General features: G+C 38.2%; 1 protein-coding gene across 1 annotated transcript in view; it reads left to right on the plus strand.

Annotated features, from left to right (window-relative positions):
* Nucleotides 1-612: 612 nt before the first annotated feature.
* The window catches only part of LOC116432295 (uncharacterized), a 64705-nt gene continuing 42713 nt past the window's right edge, over nucleotides 613-22604 (plus strand). Inside the window, exon 1 of the mRNA XM_031988930.2 lies at nucleotides 613-931. The gene's annotated coding sequence lies outside the window, so the exon portion shown is untranslated. The remainder of the gene's footprint in view (nucleotides 932-22604) is intronic.

Here is a 22604-nt window from a genome sequence, read left to right on the forward strand (position 1 = left end):
ACTTACCCACTAAGTCAACATACAGTTCCAAAAAAAAACAACTTTCAAGCTAAAATCTAATTCTGTTAAAAGTCCCGAGTAAATAATACCTCGCAACCATATCTACAATCAAATCCCTACTCCAAGCATTCATAAAACCAACAAATCTCAAGTAACATCTCCCACTGTAAAATTTCAATTCTCCTGAAAACCTGAAAAATCCTCTTCCCAACAAACTCCAAACACTCCATCCTCGTATATCTATTTCCCGCGAGCCCCTAAAAATACCTGATCCCAGCAAACACTCGCCATCGATCACTGTCAAAACTGCCGCCTCCGACGGCACCGAGTGGCCGGGTCGCGGGCATCACGCGTCCACGCAATGTGTTATAACTTTCCACGGCAGGTGGAAAGCCCGATCCAATTCAGCCGTCTCTGTTTTCGTAGCAAGTAATAGTGAAGTCGATTCACGGAATAAGAAGGGTCAGCCGAAGCCTACTTTCTTCTTCTGAATTGTCTCTCGAGAATGGGACCTGCGCCGGGCCGCGCCGCGGTGGGGAGCGAGAAACGCGCCGGGAGAAGCTGGGCCCCCTCTCGGCGCTCGGCGAGTGCGCGCCAGTCGTTACTACTATAGCGAAGCGACTATCTCGGCCGAGCCGATGGGCCCAGCATAGTTACTCTTGACCGCGAGTTGACTCGGTGAACTTTGCTTCTATTTAATCCGCCGTTTAATCGCGTTCATCCGCAACCCCGAGCAGCCCAGAGCCGACAGATCCGTCGCGTTCCGTCCAACCCGCGAGGATTTCATCGATAAATTCCTTCCGACAGAGGTTCATCGATCCCTGCCGCCATCCAGGTGGTTCGTCCTAGCCCGGCCGATGTTCAACCACTTCCTGTGACCGGCTGGCTGGCTGCACCGGGCTGCGAAGTGGACTTTCGAGACGTTCGAACGGTGAGTACACTCTCCAACCCCCTAGCGGCGAGGCCGATTTTATTACGAAGTTTCGAGATCCATCTACCCGTCGACGCGGGCTCATTCACGGCGGGTAGTGATTATTTCGCGTAAGCTAAACCGTTTTCGATCAGGCGCCGAGCTGTGTTTGATCGAGGGATTACCCCGGCACGAGAGAGTTTCGGTTGCAGCGGCGCGGCCGACTCAACCCCCTTGCGGCTTGCGGGAGACACTTTAAAGTATCGCTCGGCCACTTTGAATATCAATTTTCTTCGAGTTAATTGGGAATTTTTGTTGGTAGTTTGATTTAACCCGTGAATTCTGGGATTTCGAGGAATGAAAGGATTGCGATGAAATTGAAGAATGAAGGGTTTGTAGTTTAATGGGGAGCAGATTGGGTTCTAGAAGGTAGAAAGTTAGGGAGGCGAAGAAATTGGAAGGGACACCTAACGCGAAGTGAGATGGAACGATAGGAAATCAAATTTATAGTGTTGTGAACTTTATTTTCTATTGACGCAGCTTACTTCAGTCAGTGTTTCTGCCAGTTTCATTGCTTTCCTGAGTTTTTTGCTTTTTCGGAAGGGTAGTCTTTTCTTCGTTGGTACTCGTCTAACGCAGGTCAAATGCAGTTATAATATATTCTGACGAGAAGTTAGAGCGAAACGAAGAATTACTTGTTCATCTGGGAAAATGAATAATTCGTCTTTGAAAGAATTAGTAGCAGTTTGATTTTAAGGTGATGATCATAATCGTCGAACACAATTAACTGGTTAACGGCTTGGGTTGGTGTGTCGTGTTAGGTTTGTGAAGATTTCGAACATCAATTACTCGTTTCTCTAAGAGACTTAATAATTCATCCTTGAAAGAATTAGTAGCATTTTGATGTTAAGGTGACGTATATACTCGTCCAACACAGATGAAATGCATCTGTAATATATTATAACGAGAAGCTAGAACAGAATGAAGGAGAATTACATGTTTATCTAAGAAAATAATTCATCATTGAAAGAATTAGTAGCATTTTAATTTTATGACGTATATACTCGTCAAACACAAGCGAAATGCATCTGTAATGTATTCTAACGAGAAGCTAGGGCAGAACGAAGAGGAATTACGTGTTTATCTGGGAAAATGAATAATTCATTGTTGAAAGAATTATTGGCATTTTGATATTAAAATAACGTATATACTTGTTAAACACAGTTAGCTTGTTAACGATCTAGATTGCAGTGTCGTGTTAGGCTTGTGAAGATTTCGAACAGAATTTGAGGAACGTGAATGTTACTCGATTCTTTTAGGTTTAGGTTCAATATTATTTCTTTGTTATCAGTTATCGTGGCTTACTACTGGTAGTATGTTTATCTAGGAAATTATTAATCACAGTAATGTGAAAACACACGTGCAAATACTTCTTTTCTTAAATATTACGAATGTGATGTTGATAGTTAGCTAATGTTCCTTGAAGATATTGATGTGCTTAGTATATTTTCTATTTGATGTATGAAAAACAACGACAATAATTAAAAATAAAGATCCAAGTCTTAAAGGATCAATTATCCAGCTTGTTATCTTCAATTAGTGGTGCTCAGTGGTACGATCGAGCGTTCTGACAATTTCTTAATTAGCCACTGCATCGATGACCTCCAATCATAAAAATCATCATACCAGCTTCATTCTTTTCAATTCTTTTATATATTCTTATAGGATCCTTTATTTGCATCCATTATAACATTCATTTTTTTTGTCATTACATCTCGTGTTCTTCTGTCACCAATTCCACCTTCTAAGCTTACACTGCCTATGAATGATGAAAGAGGTTCACACGGATAGTGTCTTAATTACACTATCCGATTTATCTTCGTCGAGTCAGAGACTACATTATTCTTGTCCATGTATTATTATTGTCTCCAACATCGTACAATCGTTCATTCTGCCCAGTTCAAGATTTCACCATAATTAGAATTACTATTATCTACGATAATATTTCATTATTTTCGTTCAACTTCAACTAATATTATGAAACAATTCCCTCTCTAATCACTTCTCGCTCCATCCCTACTGCGCACAATCGCAAGTGGCAATTAAAAAAGAAATTAAAGCGATATCTGGAAAGAGCTTAATCTGAAAATAGCACTTCATTGTTACGCTGTCTACGTTAATTAGCTGCCGAGTCGTTGATCTTCAAGGAGATGCGGTATCAAGATTCCGTCACCCAGGATTCCAAAAAGACGGCGACCTTTTTACAAACTTCACATTCACTTTTGCCGCGGCCCGATGCGGATCTTGAAAATGGTGAAATCACAGATTCACAGACGAAGCGTCGGACTAATGAGATTCCGGCACTCGCGGCGTCCGTCTCCGCTGAATTAATTAAACCGGGACGACTTAATTCCCGCCGGTAAATATATATCGCACGGTTCTAATAAATAACGTAAGTCACTAGCGATCCCCGATCGAAACGTAATCCGCCTCGGAACGTGAGAAAGTTCTTAAAAATATTGGTCACCTCATTTATGTGGACATTCGCCGAATTACTTTCAGCGCCAGGCGTCCCGCGAAATTTTCCTCGGTCTTACATTCCCGACATGCTGGATTCCCCATTATTTTTCTCGATTTTCCGTGTCCACTCGAAACACGAGGCGATAAATATAACCTTCGCCGTTGTATGGAAACGTCGTTTGTCACGGTCAATTGTGATTTAACGTCGGGTCGTGTTCATTCCGAGCGAGACGTCGGTTCCAGCAATCGCGCGGTGCGAGCTGGCTATTGGAAATTAATAGAAATTTCAGTGATTTTCTTCGAAATTTGTATTATTCAGAATGATTATCTATATTCACATAATTCTAGATAATAGAATCTATATTCAAATAATAGAAGATTATATAACAGAAGATAGACAATAGAAAATACATAAAAGCAAACCTCCCAAATAATACAAATTTCCAAGAAAACAACTGAAATTTCCATTAATTTCTATTAATTAATATATGTTAACGATACAATTATACTTCGTTAATTATATTCTGAAATTCATCATTGAGATCAGTTCCAAAACGTTTTCATTAGTTACAAGCTAATCAATCGTAACATTTAATTAATTACATTCTATCAAAATATTCATTAAATCTTCTGTCTCACGAACAATTAACCAATCATTCCTCAAACTACATAGTTCTTCCAGTTTTCGACACACCTGGTTTACCATTAATGGCTACTCTATGACGTCACGAGTGCCAGGTTCCCAGCAACTGGCGGTAGGTTAGGAACGTGTTTTTTCTTACCGATCATGCATGCGCAATTTCTTCGCATAAACCCGATTACGCGCGGTGATGCACTTGTCGGGCGATGCCGGTGGCTGAATGGCGTCCATCAATTTACCACGGCCCCATGAATATTGAAACACTTTCCGCGCGGTCAGCGTCCACGGAAAACCGGAGAAACGTACGCGTATCCAATGCCACTGGCCCGAGATGTAACACACTTCGAATAGTTTTCTCCGATACGATCCGGACAAATTCTTTGGCTCGTGGAACTCGATCAACCGACTGTTCCTCCATTCGTCCCACATTGTACTGTTCGTAATCGATTGCCCTTGCACGAAAGTTTCGACGTTTCCTCCGAAAAATTTCTCCCTTTGCCCATCGCGTTTCTCTTAACCCTTTACGGGCGAGTGTTTTTTCAACTTTTAGAAAATCCTCCGATGAAAAAAATGAAAATGCCTCGAAATTTTCACCCTTTGCACTCGGAAGTTTTTCACTAGAAATATTTGAACACTTTCTGATGAGATAAAGACGATATTTTGTGGAACTAACTCGAAGAGAAATCATACGTTAAGGAACTAGGCTATTTTATTTTAATATTTCTTAAATTGATGCGTCATGTGAGGTATAAAATTAAATATCAAATTTTACAGTTTTACAGAGTGAAATCAGGTGGTGAGTAAAAATCACCTATCGAGTGCGAAGGGTTAAATATATACTAGGAAAGAAGAGAAACGTGTGTCAGTTTCACGTTATTTGAGTACCGAAATGATTGATTTGCTGCTTTCGATTTCAAATATGAATGCTCGAAGTAGCCATTACGGCGGCGTTCGAACGTGATGGATTAAATCTTTTTGCTTCGAGATCGGTCTTGCTTTTTTCTCCTTTAATGCTAGGAGTAACGAACGTTTAATCGAGGAACGTGTAGTTCTTGTGAAAATGGTAACAACAGATTTTCTCGGTTTTGTATCTTCAATGTAGTATTCAGGTGAAAGTTATTTTGAAAATCGTTTCGGATGTTTCATGGTTTCGAGATAACAATAACTGCATAATATTGAAATTCGTCATTTTTATAGTAGTATAAGTATCATTTGTTTTCGGGGAACGAAATTTCTATATTTCTGTTGCGATTTGTAAGAATTGAAGATTTCATGTACAAATATTGCAACACTAAAGCTCGAACAAGCACAATCGTTTTGATTGTAGACGTAAGGGTTAAATAAGTAAAAACCGGTAATGATCTTTGATAAAATATGAATATATAACCAGACAAATTTATTAACACGTTGAATGTCATGGATGTCACCGGTGACTCCCGACCAGATCGAATTATAATTCAGTCAATTAAACGATGATTTTCAAAAATTTTTATATCATAAATAATGCTACCTAATAAGGTGACATTCAGCTACACGAACGTGCAACAATAATAACTCAAATCAATCGAATGATTTAATATTTCACTTTGTCGTGAAATTTGTTATCTTAAACGTTATTTTCGTGAATTTTGAAATTGTGCGGCATCCAATGTGTTAATATTCGCTAATAATGAAGTCGTGTATTATTTTCACGGGTTTCACGGACTCGTGTCGTTAATGTGTTTGGTTCGAGGTGTTCTTTATCTGCACGGTGAAATGTTCATACGTGAAACCGTTGACCGTCGTCGAAAATGGCGAACCGGGAACCGTAATGGAGGAAAATTATCCCAGAAACAGTGGAACACGTTAACCGGACATTACGGATTGCGAAGTGGGCGAGATGAAGGAGGAGGGGGCCATAAATGTCATTCGAATAGCCATTAAAACTGCGATATTCCTGTGGGGTAACTCGAAAGTGCAATAACTGGATTCGCGGAAGATGTGCGTTATATATAGAGATACTTTGAGACAAGTAGCCTGTATAGATGATGCTGCAGCTTAGGAAACAATTGACATAAGTAAGACGAAGTGGGGCAATACGTTCCACTTCGGACGAGAGTTCGCGGTGCTTGACGGATCGCGGGTGAAATCACGTCGGCATGCCCGGCGCAAAATTAAAAGTAGTATTTTGAGGTTAGGATAAGTATGGCGCTGTCGACGCGTCGTTTGTGATTGACTGGCGTTTCTCTTAGATTTGTCTTTTTTATTCAATGTTGTTTCATTCTTAAATTGTGCACTTCGATATTGTATTAACACTTAAGCTAAAAGCAAACCTAAGTGTTATTTAATTTTGAAGAATCTGAATTAATTCTGTATTACCAATGGTTACCATTTGGAGTAGATGTAGACAGAATAATCAGAATTTGTTCTTTTTCTAATAAATTATTAATACGGTACTTGTTTAAAGGAAGAAATAGATCATAGGGCAAGGAGTTCAAATGCATGTGAACTTCTTAACACTAAAACAGTGAATTGAATTTTTGGAATTTTTCTATGGAAACTCCAAGAGTGTATCGAGGCTTCAATTTATCAACGACTCATCATAATGACTGTAATAATTCATCAACAAGTAATAAAATTATAAGAGTCATCGGAATGGCACCTCCAATAATTCTAAAATCTATTAAAATTCCAAAACACATCCAACATCTATTAACTTCTATTCTAATACTAAATAACTCCAATTGATTCACGAGACTACTATTCGCTACTTACATATTACAATATAATATTACTTTCAAAATCTATCCACTGCAAAACACACACAAAACTACATTATAAATTCTGAGAATTGTAACAACATAAAGTTGCATTGCACATTCCACGAGCGATTCGCAGACGAGAATAGAGTACAAGTGAAAATTGACTTGTTTCCAGCGGGAGACATTTAAATCGTGTCATAAATATTCTCGCCGGGCCAACGATCGGAGTAATCGTTATGCGTACGGGATATCGGCGCCATCGCGAGCGCGAAATGTGTAACACTCTCGTGGCAACCTAGATGACCATACACAAGGAGTAGAACGGAGTTTCCGGCCGCTTCTCGTGTTATTTACGATATAAACCGCAATACGTATTATCGAGCCGTTCGTCCCACGCCTCGGGCCATGAATTTCCTCGCCGAACATCCCGTCCACCATCTTTACCATTTTTCCTTCTGCAAGTACGTACCCGTCGACCCCCGCGGAACGAATGGCCACGATTTACACCGTGTCTCCTTGTAAATACTAGGAGCACGCGGAATCTCCGGATCAGGTCGTATCGATTATTCTTTTCGTGACCAAGATGAGTTTCGAGATTATCTCAACGTATCGCGTGCGGCTCATTTTGACCATTCCAACTTGTATCAATCGCGTTTGACTTATTATTATTCAATACATTTTCCAGAACTTTCGCTGCTAATACAGATATTTTTGATCATACTTTCACTTTGAACGTGAAATTTCAGGTTTATGGATTTTGCATCATGTTTCGCGTTGAATTTTGCATACTGGTATTTCTTCCTTCGTATTATTCTCTTATGGAGAATCTTAGCTAGTAAAAGAAAACATTCCATGCTCTTTCTATGTCTAGATTTAGTATAGACTATACAAATTGCGAACAAGAACAATGTTTCATTTAAACTTAACACTCAATGACATTTATGTTTGTTAAATCATATCAGAAATCTTCATGTCTGACATGATATTGTAAAGCAAGGAGTTAACACTTTGACTGCCACGGCTGTCACCGATGACCGGAGCTTTCAAATTACAAGAAAATAATTACGACTTGAAGGATAATTGATTTCGAATACAAATTTTCCGTAACGTAAATAACTATATAATAGGATAATATAAGAATGTTCATATCAAAGAATTAATAATTCGTGCTTTGTATCTTTGCCATAGAAAGAATAAGAGACACATAAAAAGCTGATGCTTTTCGTGGCAGTCAACGTGTTAATATTACATTTCTTTCGTTTTGCGTATTTTGCTCTATGAAATCGTACGGCATTCAACGCGTTAAAATGTGAGCATCGATCAGATGTTTGACTGTAAAAATGTCGGAAATCGATTTGTTCTGCGAGCGGATCATATAAAGCACAACCGTCCGTTTCGTCGCCTGTGTTCTCTACTTTCAATTATTCTGTCGGCGCGGTCGTGGCTTGCGTCTTCCGGAAATGAATTCACGGTTTTAGTTTGGAACGGTCGGTCTCTTGGTTGGATTGGCGTGTCGGGATCGTGGAAACAGCGATTAATCAGCGCCAAGTTGTTTAATATACTTCGATTACGCGCTTGGAGTGTTGTTGATTACTTTCGGCGCTGATTTGTTTCTGCAGCCATTGTTTCATTTAAGTTGCTGCACGTTTTAACTTTAAATGATGACATTTTAGAACTCGGACATCTCTGCCAGAGCCTTTACAAACATATGGGATAGCTTATATTCAAAAGAATTCATAGTATTTTTATTTTGCTCTTAATATAAGACATCCAATTACTAGTTTAACCTTTTGCAGTTGAAAGTTTGTCAGTAGATACATTCAACATTTTCCGTTGAGATATAAACGAGATTTGAAACTAAGTAATGAGGAAACACGTAAGTTAATAAGAAAGCTTTCTTTCAATATTTCACATATTGATGCATTACGCAAAATTGAATATTATATATAAAATTTATAATTTTGTTATATCGAACTAACACTAAACCTACCGAGCAGTTAGATTGACTTTTTGAAATCTCTCTATAGCAATTCCAAGAGTGCATCCATCGAGATTAATTGATTTATAATTCTGTTCGCGTATTGCTACATCAATTTTAATAATTTCTATTATGTTCTTAGTAATCGCAAAACGACGAAATCAGAAATCGGTCATTTTAACCCATTTAATAGTTTTAATGTTAAGTGGTGAGTGAGAGTCACTTCTCGAGTGCAAAGGCTTAATTACCGGTGCAAGATATTTCTCTTTAGCTCTTAGGTTTCTCGTATTTCTATTTGAACTTAAGAGTATCCGAGCAACTTGTAATTCGAAATGATGAACTGAAGGTACTGGATCGCGAAATTACTGAACACCTTAAGAGGAAACAGCGACAACGCGAAAGAAGCTTTGCAAATAAATAAAGCAGAGCACGAAGCAGTAAGTATCCGCGAACATTCTACAACAGATTTGAATATAAAAGACGAGTTCGAATTGGCGTGCATAAATAAACAACGCCGGTCTTTAAGAAAGGATTTACCGAACGAAAGCTTCGGGATTCCGCCGTCCATAAAAATTGCAACACCGTGGAAGCATGAATTAATGAAGCTTGCTTGTCGGGTACAAAGTTTATATTAAATATTCATTAAATACCAGCTTTAAAATGCCCCCCCCCCCTCTCTCTGCAAACGTTGTTGCAGTTTTTCATTCCACACGTGCATTGTAAAAAATTATTCGCTCCAGTTTGATTTTTCCCCGACGATGCACTTTTTATGCATAGCAATGCACGAGGTGGATCATGTAAATGGAAGTACGTAAATATCCCCGGTTTTTTTCATGGCCGTATGAGGAAACAGCTTACTGTGCTTCAAACATTTTTTTTTTATTTAGTTCATCCCGCCCTCGTAGTTTATCCTGAATAATTATGAACTGTCCAGTATATTCCGAGTAATCCTTCCATTTGCTGAATCCCACTCTCGTGGTAATTAGATATTTTATTTCCCCTTTAATATTCTGAAACATTTCTCAGCCACAATGGACGTAAAATGAGTATCGAGGATACTCAAGAACGGTCTTTTAAATATTCAGAACAGGCTGCTGGAAGCATTAACTTAATTTCTCAGGCGACTGTGCCCTACTGTTCCGATTAATTTTGTTACCGCACACATTACATAGAGCCAATGTTCTCCTGTTACAAGTTTCATGAACAATTCGAAACTTGTTGAACACTGGAGCTATTCAGCCATCGAAGTGATCAGTTGTATTTTTCGTCTCAACGGGAAGCTTTATTATTTCATATAAGTTCTTCAATATTAATTTGAATCTGCTGTTGTGTCCTCTTCTTCTAGGACAGTTGATCTAGTGATCATATAATTAGATATGCGATTTGATTTGTGATGGATCATATGATATGATAAGTGATCCATTTTCCAAATCCACTTCGCATTAATATTGAAAAATTTCTACGAGATAGTTAAATTTTCTCTTAAAACTAAAAATAGACTACATTCCAGTTCTTCTAATAATTGCAAAAAATATTCAGAAATTATATTTCGCTACCATTTCATACCCATTCATTTTCCAAGTCCACGTCGCATTATTTAAAAATTTCTACGAAACAGTAAAACTTCCTTAATACTAAGAATAACGGATTACTCGTATAATATTGAATTATTAGCTAAAGGATTAAATTTACATCTCCCACAAGCAGATCGACGGTGCCGCAAGGTTTCCGAATTCATGTGAACGCACTCGAGACCGCGCGCGCCCGCGCGACGGCCAGCGTTATTATTCACGCATCGATGGCGGCCATTCAATCGGAATACACGAGCCACCGGAATCGATAGCTCGCATCCGACGTATCGGCCCTACGGCCGGTTTCCGACTGTTTACGTTACTATTTTTCATAAATCGAAAACACGACGGGGCGGCCTTTCAATCGGCGGGGATGATGAATTCCCGCGGCCCGTGAATTTGATAGGAAAATTGAGATAATAAGTCACCGTTTCGGTCCGGGGCACGAACAATGGAGACCGACGGGATTATATTGTCGCGGTGGAGTCGGAATAAATCATTCCCGTTCGCTCGGTTGTAGATAAAAAATCGACGGGGGATATTAAATACGTAGATCTGTTCTTTTGTTCAACTCCCTATTTTTCGAAGTACCACGTCCGCGCAACCGTGAGGTGCCATTTGTGTAATGGGTTTGCTGCGGCCATTTTTCTGGGGAGCTGCGTTCACAATTAAAATGGAATTTTAAGTTCGCGGCAGACTCTTTACGTAGATTAAAGGATGCGCAATGTGGAGATCAATTTAGAATAGTGGAAATCAGTTTTGGTCATCGGAAGTTTCTGAGTTCAAAAGTTTTTTAAGAACAGTGACGAATTTAGTTTTATTGGATTCGTATGTGAGTTTTCTGTACAACAAAGTGTATCGAATATATTTTTAGAAGATTCGTATGTAAGTTTGATGTGTATATCTAGGGAAACAAGAATTAATATTTGGAAAATTGATAATATGAGTTGTTTTTGGCAACGCGACTGATGTTGTATAATTTTCAGTCTTCGTATATCAGTATAGCTGTATAGCAGTATTTTCTAAGGAGTTTAATACAATAATGTTTAAGCGCGAGAAAGTGCTTTCAGTCCTACAGCTAAACCCGCCATCAGTTACTGGATAAGCAAGACGAAGGGTCCGCGAGTTCGGACTTGGAAACAGGAAGTAAGAATAGAGATAATGCTATCGAGAAAAATTTGTTGGCAAAGAGCGTTAAGTACCTAGATCAACGCAGATTATTCTGAGTTCATCCTCACTTATTTCTCTTAGTTCCTCTATCACTTCTATGACACAAAATATATTTTATTTCAAAAATATAATATTCCCCATAAGATTATCCAAGAACTGCTAAGATTAAACGTATGACTTCACCAAAATTGCTCGTCTAAAATAATCGAGAAGCCAACTCTCTACTACGACCAATTAAAAAATAGAACATCAATGTTCCACATAAACAATTTCATAATCTATAAACCTGTACTGAGTTTCAAACGGCAAAGTGACATTGGTCACCTCGTGGATGCACCAGGATGTAAGCCTACCCGAAGCTAAAAGGGTTCTCGTTAATATTTTCCATCGTTCCGTGATAGAGTTCGATTCGGATCCCCGAAGCGTTCGAGGCGATGATTTCAATTGCTTAATTAGACCAGCTCGGCACCGGTCGAGTGGGCATTCATCGAAAACCCGCGGCTCGTCCCGCGGCACAATCGAGTTTCACCTAGAACGCTCGTCAGCAAGTAGGTCGACGCACGTTCGAATTTTCGCCTCTCTCGCGCTCGCACGCGCGCGCCTCCGATAAGCGGAATCGATGTCTGTTTCTGTCAGAATTCAACAGGAAGTTATCGCCCGGTACCACAGGAACGGTGAATTCTCGCAAAACATCGTTGGCGAAATAGGGAAGCTCGGCGTTCCTTTGGCAAAGCTCGCCGCCTTCCTTTTTGTCAATCGCGAACGACGCCTTGACGCGCGCTGCGGTCGTCTGTGGACGAACTTCCCAAATTCGACTATTCGCATAACGAAACTTGAAGGTTACCAATGTGTTGATTAGTAGTCTCTGCTATACAAAACAATTTTCATTTGAAATATAACAATTTTGTGCGAATAAACTCCGTTTCTGTGTTTGTGTAACGTTGGAATCGAAACGCGAAATATACATTATTATTGAAGAAAATTAATAATATCACCGTAATATAAACAACAACATAACCACCATATAGTTAGATCTGTACCTTACAATTTTTGTTTGAAGCATTCTTTTGTATCACTCATACTTTTTAAATTATTGAGCTTTGCTCAGAAAACGACTGGTTGGTCGCATTGTGCGGCGTATACAAATTCCAAGATGGCGACCTATGAGGAGCCAACTGCAGCGTTGTCGATGCTTCTTTGGCATCTTCACAGTGATATTTATATTTTCTTATTGATTTTTTGAATGATATTATAACTGATACGGTCCTGTTTGACTCTTTTGTGGTTCTAATAGTTAACGAAATGGTCTGTAAAGATACAAAACTGTGAATATTTCAAATTTCTAGCATGTTATTGCTGTGTGGAGTTCAAATAAGAATCAAATAGCATAAATATTTAAGATCTAAACAGTTCATAAATGTTGTGGATTTTTAATCCTTTTTTGTTTCAAAAATTAACCCTTTACAGACGAATGTCGACACTTTGCCGAGATCACATCTCCATGTTTGGAATACTAAGTTGCAAACAAACGATTTAACTACTCAAATAGCATGAGATCAATACTCAGTTTCCTTATTCTCTGTTACTTAAGCATTCGATATATAATTTGACAGAATCTGCAGGTTTCGTGTATTTCAAAGAATCTTTGTCCATAAAGGATTAAGAGGAACGAAACTTTTTTCAATATGAAATGTATGTTTCTTTCTTATTTATAGGTCAATTTTCGTTTGTCTTACGTATCGAACTAATATAATTCGGACGAATTCCCATTTTATTACTTGTTTCAACACAGGAATATCATCCTTCCTCCCGCTGCGTTTTGAAGGACGCTTGCGGACGTTGCAAAACAAGAAGAAGTACTCCAACAAAACCCATTATCTAGATTGCTGATTTTACAGCGGAGCAAGGCAAAAAAAATTAACAAAGCCTTCCTCTTATTCGAGAAATAATCCGGGTATCAATATAATTAACAAACTCCCAGCCCCTTCCCGGTACCTTCATATTAATTCGCAGAATTTACATTTACGAAACGTCTGTTCATTAATTTTTCATGTATTCCGCGAATCTCACAATCTCTTTACTGATAACAATCATTCCCACCACAAACCTCAAAAATCATCAAACCCACTGAATCAACAAAACTAAATACACCGAAATCAACAAAATAAAACTCAAGCAAAGAATCATTAACAATCATTTACAAGAAGAATCAATATCAACTCTTCGACACAATCCTTCCTCGATAATTCCCTCGGCAATCTCAAAAATCATCAAACCCAATGATTAAAACAACCACGTGCTAACACCGGCAGAAAGGGGAAAGAGATAGAAATAAAAAGACACAAGGAAATACAGAGAAAATAAGCAGAGGTGTAATAACGTGCCTCAATCCAAGACCTCAAAGGAACGAAGTTCCCCCGTTTCCCGTATTAAAAAAAGAAAGAAACGGGGGAAAACGAGCCCGACTTCGTTTAATGATCCCCGGAGATTCCTCCTCCTCCTAAGGGGAATCCGTTGAAGCCGCGGGAAGAGAGGCTCCTCGCCATTCATTCTACTTAGGCGCGTAACCGAAGTACGTTTGTTTCGTGCCTCTCGTAATAATTAAAAAGTTGCGAGCGTCCGTGTCGTAAATAAAGCTTTTTCCGAAAGGCTTTGAAACCGAGTCGTTCAGACTACTCGTGGTAAGAGGGACGAGCGAGAGGGCGGGGGAGGGAAAGATCCATGGATTTCCCGCGTGTTTCGTCGCGTGCTCGTTAACGGCCGTTACGTGCTCGCGTACGGCCGCGTGTTTTTTCTGTCCCCTCTCCATTTTACTCGTCGGTTCTCGTGAAAACAGAGGCCCGAGCCGGCACGCCGTGCTTAGAAACTGCAACCGCGAAAGCCAAGGTGGGGCCGGCCGAGAAATTGCGTCTGCTCCTTAAATTGGGGAAAGTTTTTTCTTTGTTTTTTCCTTGTTGCTTGTTTCTTGTTTCTTGTTTCTTGTTTCTTGTTTCTCTTTCCTTTCCTTTTTCGGGCTGGACGTTACGGTCCCACTGCGTTTACGCGGACGAGTAATTGGAGCGATCGATCATTTGGACGAATTTGTACTTCCGGTGGTAGATGGTAGCCTGTAGGGAACTTACGGTTCGCAAAGGTGCTGAGACTGTTGTCTGCGGTTCGATGTTTGAGCTGTTTGTTTACGGGCGTTAGGAGTTTTTGATAGTTGTTTTCGGGATTTTCGAATTTTGAGATTTTGAGATTTTGATATTTTGATGTTTTGTAATTTGGTTTTATGGTACGTTGATATTTTGGGATTTTGGGATTTTGATATTTTACTATTTCGATATTTCGATATTCCGATATTTTTATATTTCGTTCTCCCCTTTCATATTTCAATGCTTCTATATTTTATTACTTCAGTCAAATACCTTGTACATTTTATAACTCAAATGAACAGAAATTACAACAGTGACTGCCACTGTTCCAATTACTTCACATGGAAATAACGATGAATGCTCGAAAATACTTTTCCATAACTTCCTAAATTGGTTAAAATATCTGTCACGCCGGAACTGAGATATTTTTTTATTATCACAAATAAATTCACCGAGAACTGAAATATTTCAGTTGTTACGATGGAAATATCAATTTCGAAAATAATTGGTCACCTCACATTTGCTCGACGTCTCTCGTTAAAAGTATTACAAGCATTTTTACCGACGTTTCACTGGTGGAGCAGATTTCGAAGTTGAAATATAACAAGAGCGTCATTAAACCCGTATTAAAATCGAATCTTTCAAATTCCAATGAAATTTAATAAGCCGAAACTGAAGGATACACTGGCATAACGGGAATTCCGCGAGCTCGAATCCTAACAGAAAAACCTCTGAAACGTGTAACGATTCGAGAAGATTTCTATCGGAAATAATTAGTTGTTTCCGCGCGGTTTGTACGAAGTTTCCAGTAACGCGTTGTCAAGCCAGCCCCATTATCATTGTAAATTAACTCTTAATTGAGCATTACGTTCGCCACAACCAAACTTTACATCCATTTGTTCGCAATACCCGGTGTACACGGAAAATGGGGCTGCGAGTACTGAACCGAGAACACGCTAAAAACGGATGGAAAACCTACTGTGGAAATCTAACACATAAAACGAATAAGCAAGCATAAAATGTTATTTCCAATATTCCAAACCAAAAACAGAAATTTCTAAATAAAACCAAAAATACGTTTACACGTTAACTGTCACGGTGGTTACCGATAACTGATACTTCGGAATTGCTCGAGAACAATCACAATATGTAAGATAATTAACGCCTAATAAAAATGTGGAATAGTATAAATAATCAGATAATAGTGTTAACTAAAAATTGTAATATCAATTGATCAATAATTGTTTCTATTTACATTTGTTACAAAAGGATAAGCAACATAAAACTCTCAAGATTCTCATGGCACTTTACATGTTAAAATCTTGAAAGTAAAAATCAGGAAACCTCTCCAAACGAAGAAGAAAATCAATTTACAACACAATTGCACACAAACAATTCAATAATATAATTCACACGAATCAATAACACGAAACTTCCAGTGACAAAACGTACAAACCCACAATCCACATCGATTGACAATACAATAACTCATTCCTATTCTCGAGACGTCCGAAAATTCCATCATTCATCCTTAATTCCCGCGTTATATTCCTTAACTCTTACGTTCCCTATTACCCTGTCACTAATTAAAATGTTTCCACTAGTTCAATCTTCAACGGTATTCATTCTGGAACTGTTTTACAGAAGTTGAAAGGCATGGGAAGGGAAATTAATTAATTTTCCGGTTATTAAGTTCGGTATAATGCGGCCGGAAACTCGCGCGAGCTGCAGGGCGGAACCTTTGTCGCGTTCCTATGAAAGTTCGAGGCTGGTCGCGTCTGCTGGCTGCACGGCTCGCTGGTAAAGGCAGTCGAAAAATGGCACACGCGGGGACGAGCCGCGCCGAAGAGAGCCACGGCGTCTTACGGGCAACCTAAAATCGTCATAACTTTCCCTTCGTTAGCGGCCGCGCATAGCTTTTCATTCAAAACGCGGCTTAAAGCCGATAGACCAGGCCGGCTGGCACATTAAGGTATGCATATTAAGATCCACGCACCGGCGTCGTGCTTACGTAGCCGTCGCGAGAGAATTATGTCGACCTAGATACCAACGTTAGTGAAAATAGGCACGCTTCTCGAAACAATTGGAGTATCTCGTGCACGACGAGCCAAATAACTCGAACGATATCGACATTTCGTGACGCGTTTACGAACGTTTCGGGTGATTCGCGAACGCCACTCGAGATATGAGCATTTTCACGCATAGAGTTCATGTTTATGCTGTATACTGAATTTTGAAAGTAATAATCTGTTGTTGATGCCGTGGTAGATATGCTGTAGCGTCTAGCTAATTAATTCTGAGACGGTTTTGCGTGGATTCAGTTGTTTATCGTAGAAAGTAACTGGTTGTTTCAATGATGTTGTATGTTTGTAGTTTCCAATGAAATGAACTTATATCATTTGTGTTTGTCCGTTGCAAATAAGTAGATTATTTATATTGTTATAATCTTCATAAAGATTACGTATTAATAAGAATATATCTAGTTATATTGTGAAGACGTTAGAGGTGGATCTGATCTTGCTTTAGTCTCCATTTGGAAATTTCATTTATCTGATACGCGTAATGAATATCAGTGGAAACTGAATCTAATGTGCTTTTACAATTTTTAAGTGTTAATTAAATGAAATTTAGACATTCTTAGGAATAATTGAAATGTATTTTGAATTCAGTTTCTTTGAATATGTAAACGTTACTCGATGGAGGTTCTTTTTAATACTGAAACCTTAAAGAATTATTTATAAAATACATTTTTTGTTATTTAAGTTTTCATTGATTTAATACGGTGCTTCCACGTATTACACAGATATCCGAAACGAAAGTATAGTTATAAAAGATGCTCGGTTTAATCACATTTTCTTCAGGACCGAAATTTCCACGATTATTACGATATCTCGCGCATAATGATCTTGTCGGAGAAATGCAGTCGCCAGTTCGCGTGCTATTTGTGTATTTATTCCTATAAACCAACAGCGTATTACTGTCGTAAAGTTCATTATAATTCTTCATCTATTCTCCGTTCCGTTGCGTGTGATATTAAAATCAACGACTGGAACGCGGCGTTGGTGTCCAGAGGAGTGAAACAATTACCGATTTAATGAAAACGAGATACAGTTTGATCACGTTGCAGATAGGGAGACGTTTGATACGCCAATTGTTTGAATCTCATTGAAAGAAAGATGAATCTACAAGGGAAATTAAACCGAAAGCATTAAAATAAGATTTTCTCGTGCGGGGCTTCGTTTCCGAGATAATCTAGCTCGAATATTCGCCTGACACGCGTGCTTAATGAGCCTATCGCGTCCATCTTTGACTTGCCGTTTCTACTTTCAGCAAACACCAATGCGTGCGCGCCGAACTTTCGAAGTCAATTATCTCAGAAACGAAACTTCTCGCAAAAAGCTTCATTCCATATTCCGAATTTAATCTCCCACGTAAATGTTATATCTAAACGATTCCAAGATGCAGAAATTTATCAATCTAACATTCAAAAAACAATAACACATTTAAAAACCTTACTATTAGGAAGACCGAAAAGAAATCGTACCAAGGTTTCTCTGTCACAGATTTCATTAACAACGCAAAACCTGTTGAGCACTGGAGCTATCCAGCAATTGAATCGATCAGTTCTATTTTTAATCTCAACAAAAAGTTTTATTATTTCATATAAGTGTTAAAATATTGATCTAAAGCATTCCTATCTTTTAGGACAGTTGATCTAGTGACCCATTTTCCAAATCGACTTCAAATTAATATTACATTCATATGAATAGTAAAACTGCGTGTTAAAAGTGTCAGGAAAGTATATACAATCGATATATATCGAGGTATTTAACAGATTATATTTTATTTATTGTTCGGGTAACGATTCTGTTATATTCATATTGTAGCCTGCTTGTTTGCGGTGTTTCGCGGTTAGTGCCGCTTTTGCGTTTTGTATTTAATGAAAGTGTTATTATTTATTAAAAACCCAACAAAAACTAACAATTGTTCAATATTAATCCAAAGTACAATTCCATTTTTCTTCTGAAACAATCCCCATGCAGCGATTCTTTTATTAAATCCATTTGAAAAAAGTCCACAGACTAGACTCGAATATGAAAAATAATAAACTTCATCGCTAATATATGAAATGTTTCAATTTCACAAAAGACACATTCGAGGAAACCAATTTGTATAACGGTGAATGGAGAAACGGACGGAAAGATTTCCGTTAAACCGATTCCGCAGCGTTCCCCATCGTCGTACGCAAGACGCATAAAAAGGAATACTTTAATCCCACAAAGGACACATTCGAAGAAACTTATTTTTACAATGGCAGACATAATAATGGGGAGAGAGGTTTCCATTAAACTGATTTCGAAAAGGTTTTCCCTGGCGTTGGCTCGCTGGTCTGTTCTTCGCTGAAATGTCTTGCGGATATTCCCCGTGTGCACGGGCCCGCGAGTACTATCGAAAACTTTGCTGTGCACGGGTTATGGGGAGTTTTCAATTAAACGACCTATGTCGAGCTGGGAATACCTGCCCGCATAAAACACGCGTAGAGATGGTCGCGGAGATAGAGATTTAGCGCGGTTTAGCCTTCAGCGTGGCGTCTTCGGAGATCTTTGAGCCGATTCCCCGACAAAATGGCGGACGGAAACCTTGGATAGAACTCTTTCAACTTCGCACAGTATTCTCGCGATTAGTACCCGAAAATCGGGACTGCAACCGTGCATTCGTGGTGCACTGTTGATTCCAAGTTGAGATAAGATCCGTTTCAAGCTCCTTTGTTTGTCCACAGTAGAAAAGGATAGCAATGACGGAACAAGAGATCGAAACTTCGGAACGATCAAAAGAAACGAATAGGGGGATATAAATGCAGCGTTAAGCTTTGTTATTTTTCACTTTTATTGGGTGAAAGTTTGATCGATTCAATTGTGAGATTCTTCTGATTATAGCAGGGCCGAACATATATTTTGGAACATATTTAGTTATTTAATAGATTACAATGACCTATTTTCTTCTAGTAAACTGAGACTTACAGTATGTCGTGTTTGGTCTTGTTTTAATCGGAAGAATCTCGGGAATGAATTAATAGAAGTTTCGTTTACAATGAAATTTTTATAAAAGTTTTATCATTGCATTAATATTGCGCCAATAGTGTCAGTGCCTGAAATTCCGAATTTCTGAAGAAATGCGGTTTTCCTGAAATAATGACATATTATTCAGTTTTCAATTGCATTGTGTTCGTCGTGGACGAATTTTGGAAGAGAAGCATTGAAAGTTTACGAGGAAGATGGTAGACTAATTGGAGATAATAGACGAGGACGAATTTTAGACTGAGAAACGTTTTGTTTGTTGCAATTTCGAAAAAGGAAGGAAGTATAAGGGAATCGTGTTGTTTATGAGATTATTTACTATTAGAAGAAGTATGTATAAAGATATATATGCGATCATGGTGAAGAGACGTTTTCGAAAATTCGTAGAAGTGATTTGTTATGAATTTGATACGAATATTAATTGCAATGGTCTTTCTTCTTTTTGTAAAAGTTGAATGAAAGTGGATCGGAATACACAGGCAAGTTTCTAACAGAGCGAAAATGTTAATTCTCGTGTTTCATCTTTTATATTTATACTCTTCTTATGGAACTGTGTCAAACGGAAAAGCAGATTAGACTTAATTAAAAGAAATTAAAAAGAATTGCGTGAGATTTGTTTGCAAATTAATACAAAGTAAAAGAAGGTTTTTAGTAATGATTGAACTTGATTCAAGAGTGCGAATATTCTTAAGTTAACTCGATCTTGACGATTTTTCAGCGAAACGCCGAAATTCGTCGTTCCCGGGTAAAGAAATTTTTCAAAAGGGTTTTCGGAAAAAAGAGCAAGAATGTGGAATGTGGTTTTAATTGAAAAGGTTTAAAACGCACGTGAATTACAGTGTAGACTCGGGGAACATGTTAATTAAAAACAGCAAAGAGTCCTCCTAATTATACTGATAAAATAATTGGGAAATGTTGGTTATTAATTAACGAACTAACGTGTACGTATTTTTATATACGTGCGTTTGGTAAAGTCGTGTAATATGCTAGCCAATCTGATTAATGAAATATTCCAATTAAGCGAAACTTCATGATGTTTCGACTTCGTACAATCGTTTGTAAAGTTCATTTTCATTTCTAATACACGTTTCAATGTAATAATGTACTATTTATCGAATGAAACGAAAATTAATTTTTAAAGGTGTTATTTACGTACTAGAAAATATGTAAGTGTTTGAAGCATTATCTTTAATGGAATTTATTTTATTTTGTATTATTAATAGACTTTTCACGAGCATGGAAATATAACTTCATACAGTTTAAATTTACCGTAATATAACTTACTGTAACTGGAAATGTATTCTGAAGATTTATTGCCACACCAGGATAAACGTTTTGTTGCACTTTATCAAACACTTGAACGGACCCAAATTTCAAGTAAATAGAGTACGCTATAAATACACGAAACCCACAGTGAAGTTATCAGTATTCGTACAATACAGAGCAACCACTGAATAATAAGCAATCATTGATTATTCATGAAAGAGTAAATGGACAAATTGTTTACTGGCAGGTAATTGTGTTTCGGTTGGCACTAAAATAAACTGGACATTAAAGATATTAATTTTCTGCAGTTTAGTCTGCCCAGAACTTCAAAAACTTCGATTGTACAATGAATTTAATCTGAGATGCACACTTAGTTCCTAGTATATTTTAGTATTTTTGGTACTAATAATATTTTTGGTATTCTTGGTATTTCTATTATTTTTCTAATACTCTGATATTCTAGTATTCTAGAATTCTAGCATTCTAGCATTCTAGCATTCTAGCATTCCAGTATTTCAATATTCTCGCACCCTAGCATCCTAGGATTCTAGTATTCTAGTATTTTAGTATTCTAGCACCCTAGCATCCTAGGATTATAGTATTCTAGTATTCTAACATCCTATAACCCTAGCATTCTATTATTCTAGCATCCTAGAATCCTAGCATTATAGTATTCTAGTAATCTAGCATCCTAGAATTCTAGTATTCTAGCATTCTAGTATTCCAGCATCCTAGTATTCTGGTGTTATAGTATTTTAGTATTATAGTATTCTAGTATTCTGGTACCCTAGCATCCTAGGATTATAGTGTTCTAGTATTCTAGTATTCTAGCATCCTACCGTCCTAGCATCGTAGCATCCCACCATCCTAGCATTTTTATTTTATCATTGCATTATATAAATTTCATGTAAAGACACATTACCTTGCTGCATAACCGAATCATTAATTAACTGTTACAAAATTCTCTCACAAATCTGCTCGAGAGTTTTCACGGGCTGAGCTCGTGGTCCACGGTATGTTCCGTATCGTTCGTATTCAAGAAAGTGTAAATAGGATTTCACGGTTCGTCATCCGCGCGTTGAAACTGCTCCTTAATATTCCCGTACGGTGCTGACGGCGCGCAGTTCACGTTTTCACCTGTACGTGTCGTGATATCCGTGCGATCCCACCCCGCAATTAATCGCGTTCGATCGCGCTCATTAGATTTCTATATACAGGCGCGCACGAATGAAATCTCTTTCGCCCAAGAAAGTGCGAGCGAAACCTCGATCGCGTGCGCCCGTATGTGTTAACCCTTTGCACTCGACAGCCGACTTTCAGTCGTCATTTCATGCGACGCAGCGAAACTATAAATTGTAACATTCAATGTTTAACTCTTTGCCAGCAATCGGGACTAGCTACAGCCTGTCGAAAATCTCAGTGCTGTAAGACCTCACCACAATTTTTCATTTTTATTGCAGAATAAAAGATTTAGCTAAAGTGTCTTTTGCATATGAAATTAGGGACCATATGAATTTTTCTAGATTTTTATAGAACTCAACGAAAAATCATGCTTGACCGCGAATCGTTTATATTCTCTGTTGGTAAAAAATCATC

Source organism: Nomia melanderi, chromosome 3 (assembly GCF_051020985.1).
Source record: "Nomia melanderi isolate GNS246 chromosome 3, iyNomMela1, whole genome shotgun sequence".
NCBI classification, from domain to species: Eukaryota; Metazoa; Arthropoda; class Insecta; order Hymenoptera; family Halictidae; genus Nomia; species Nomia melanderi.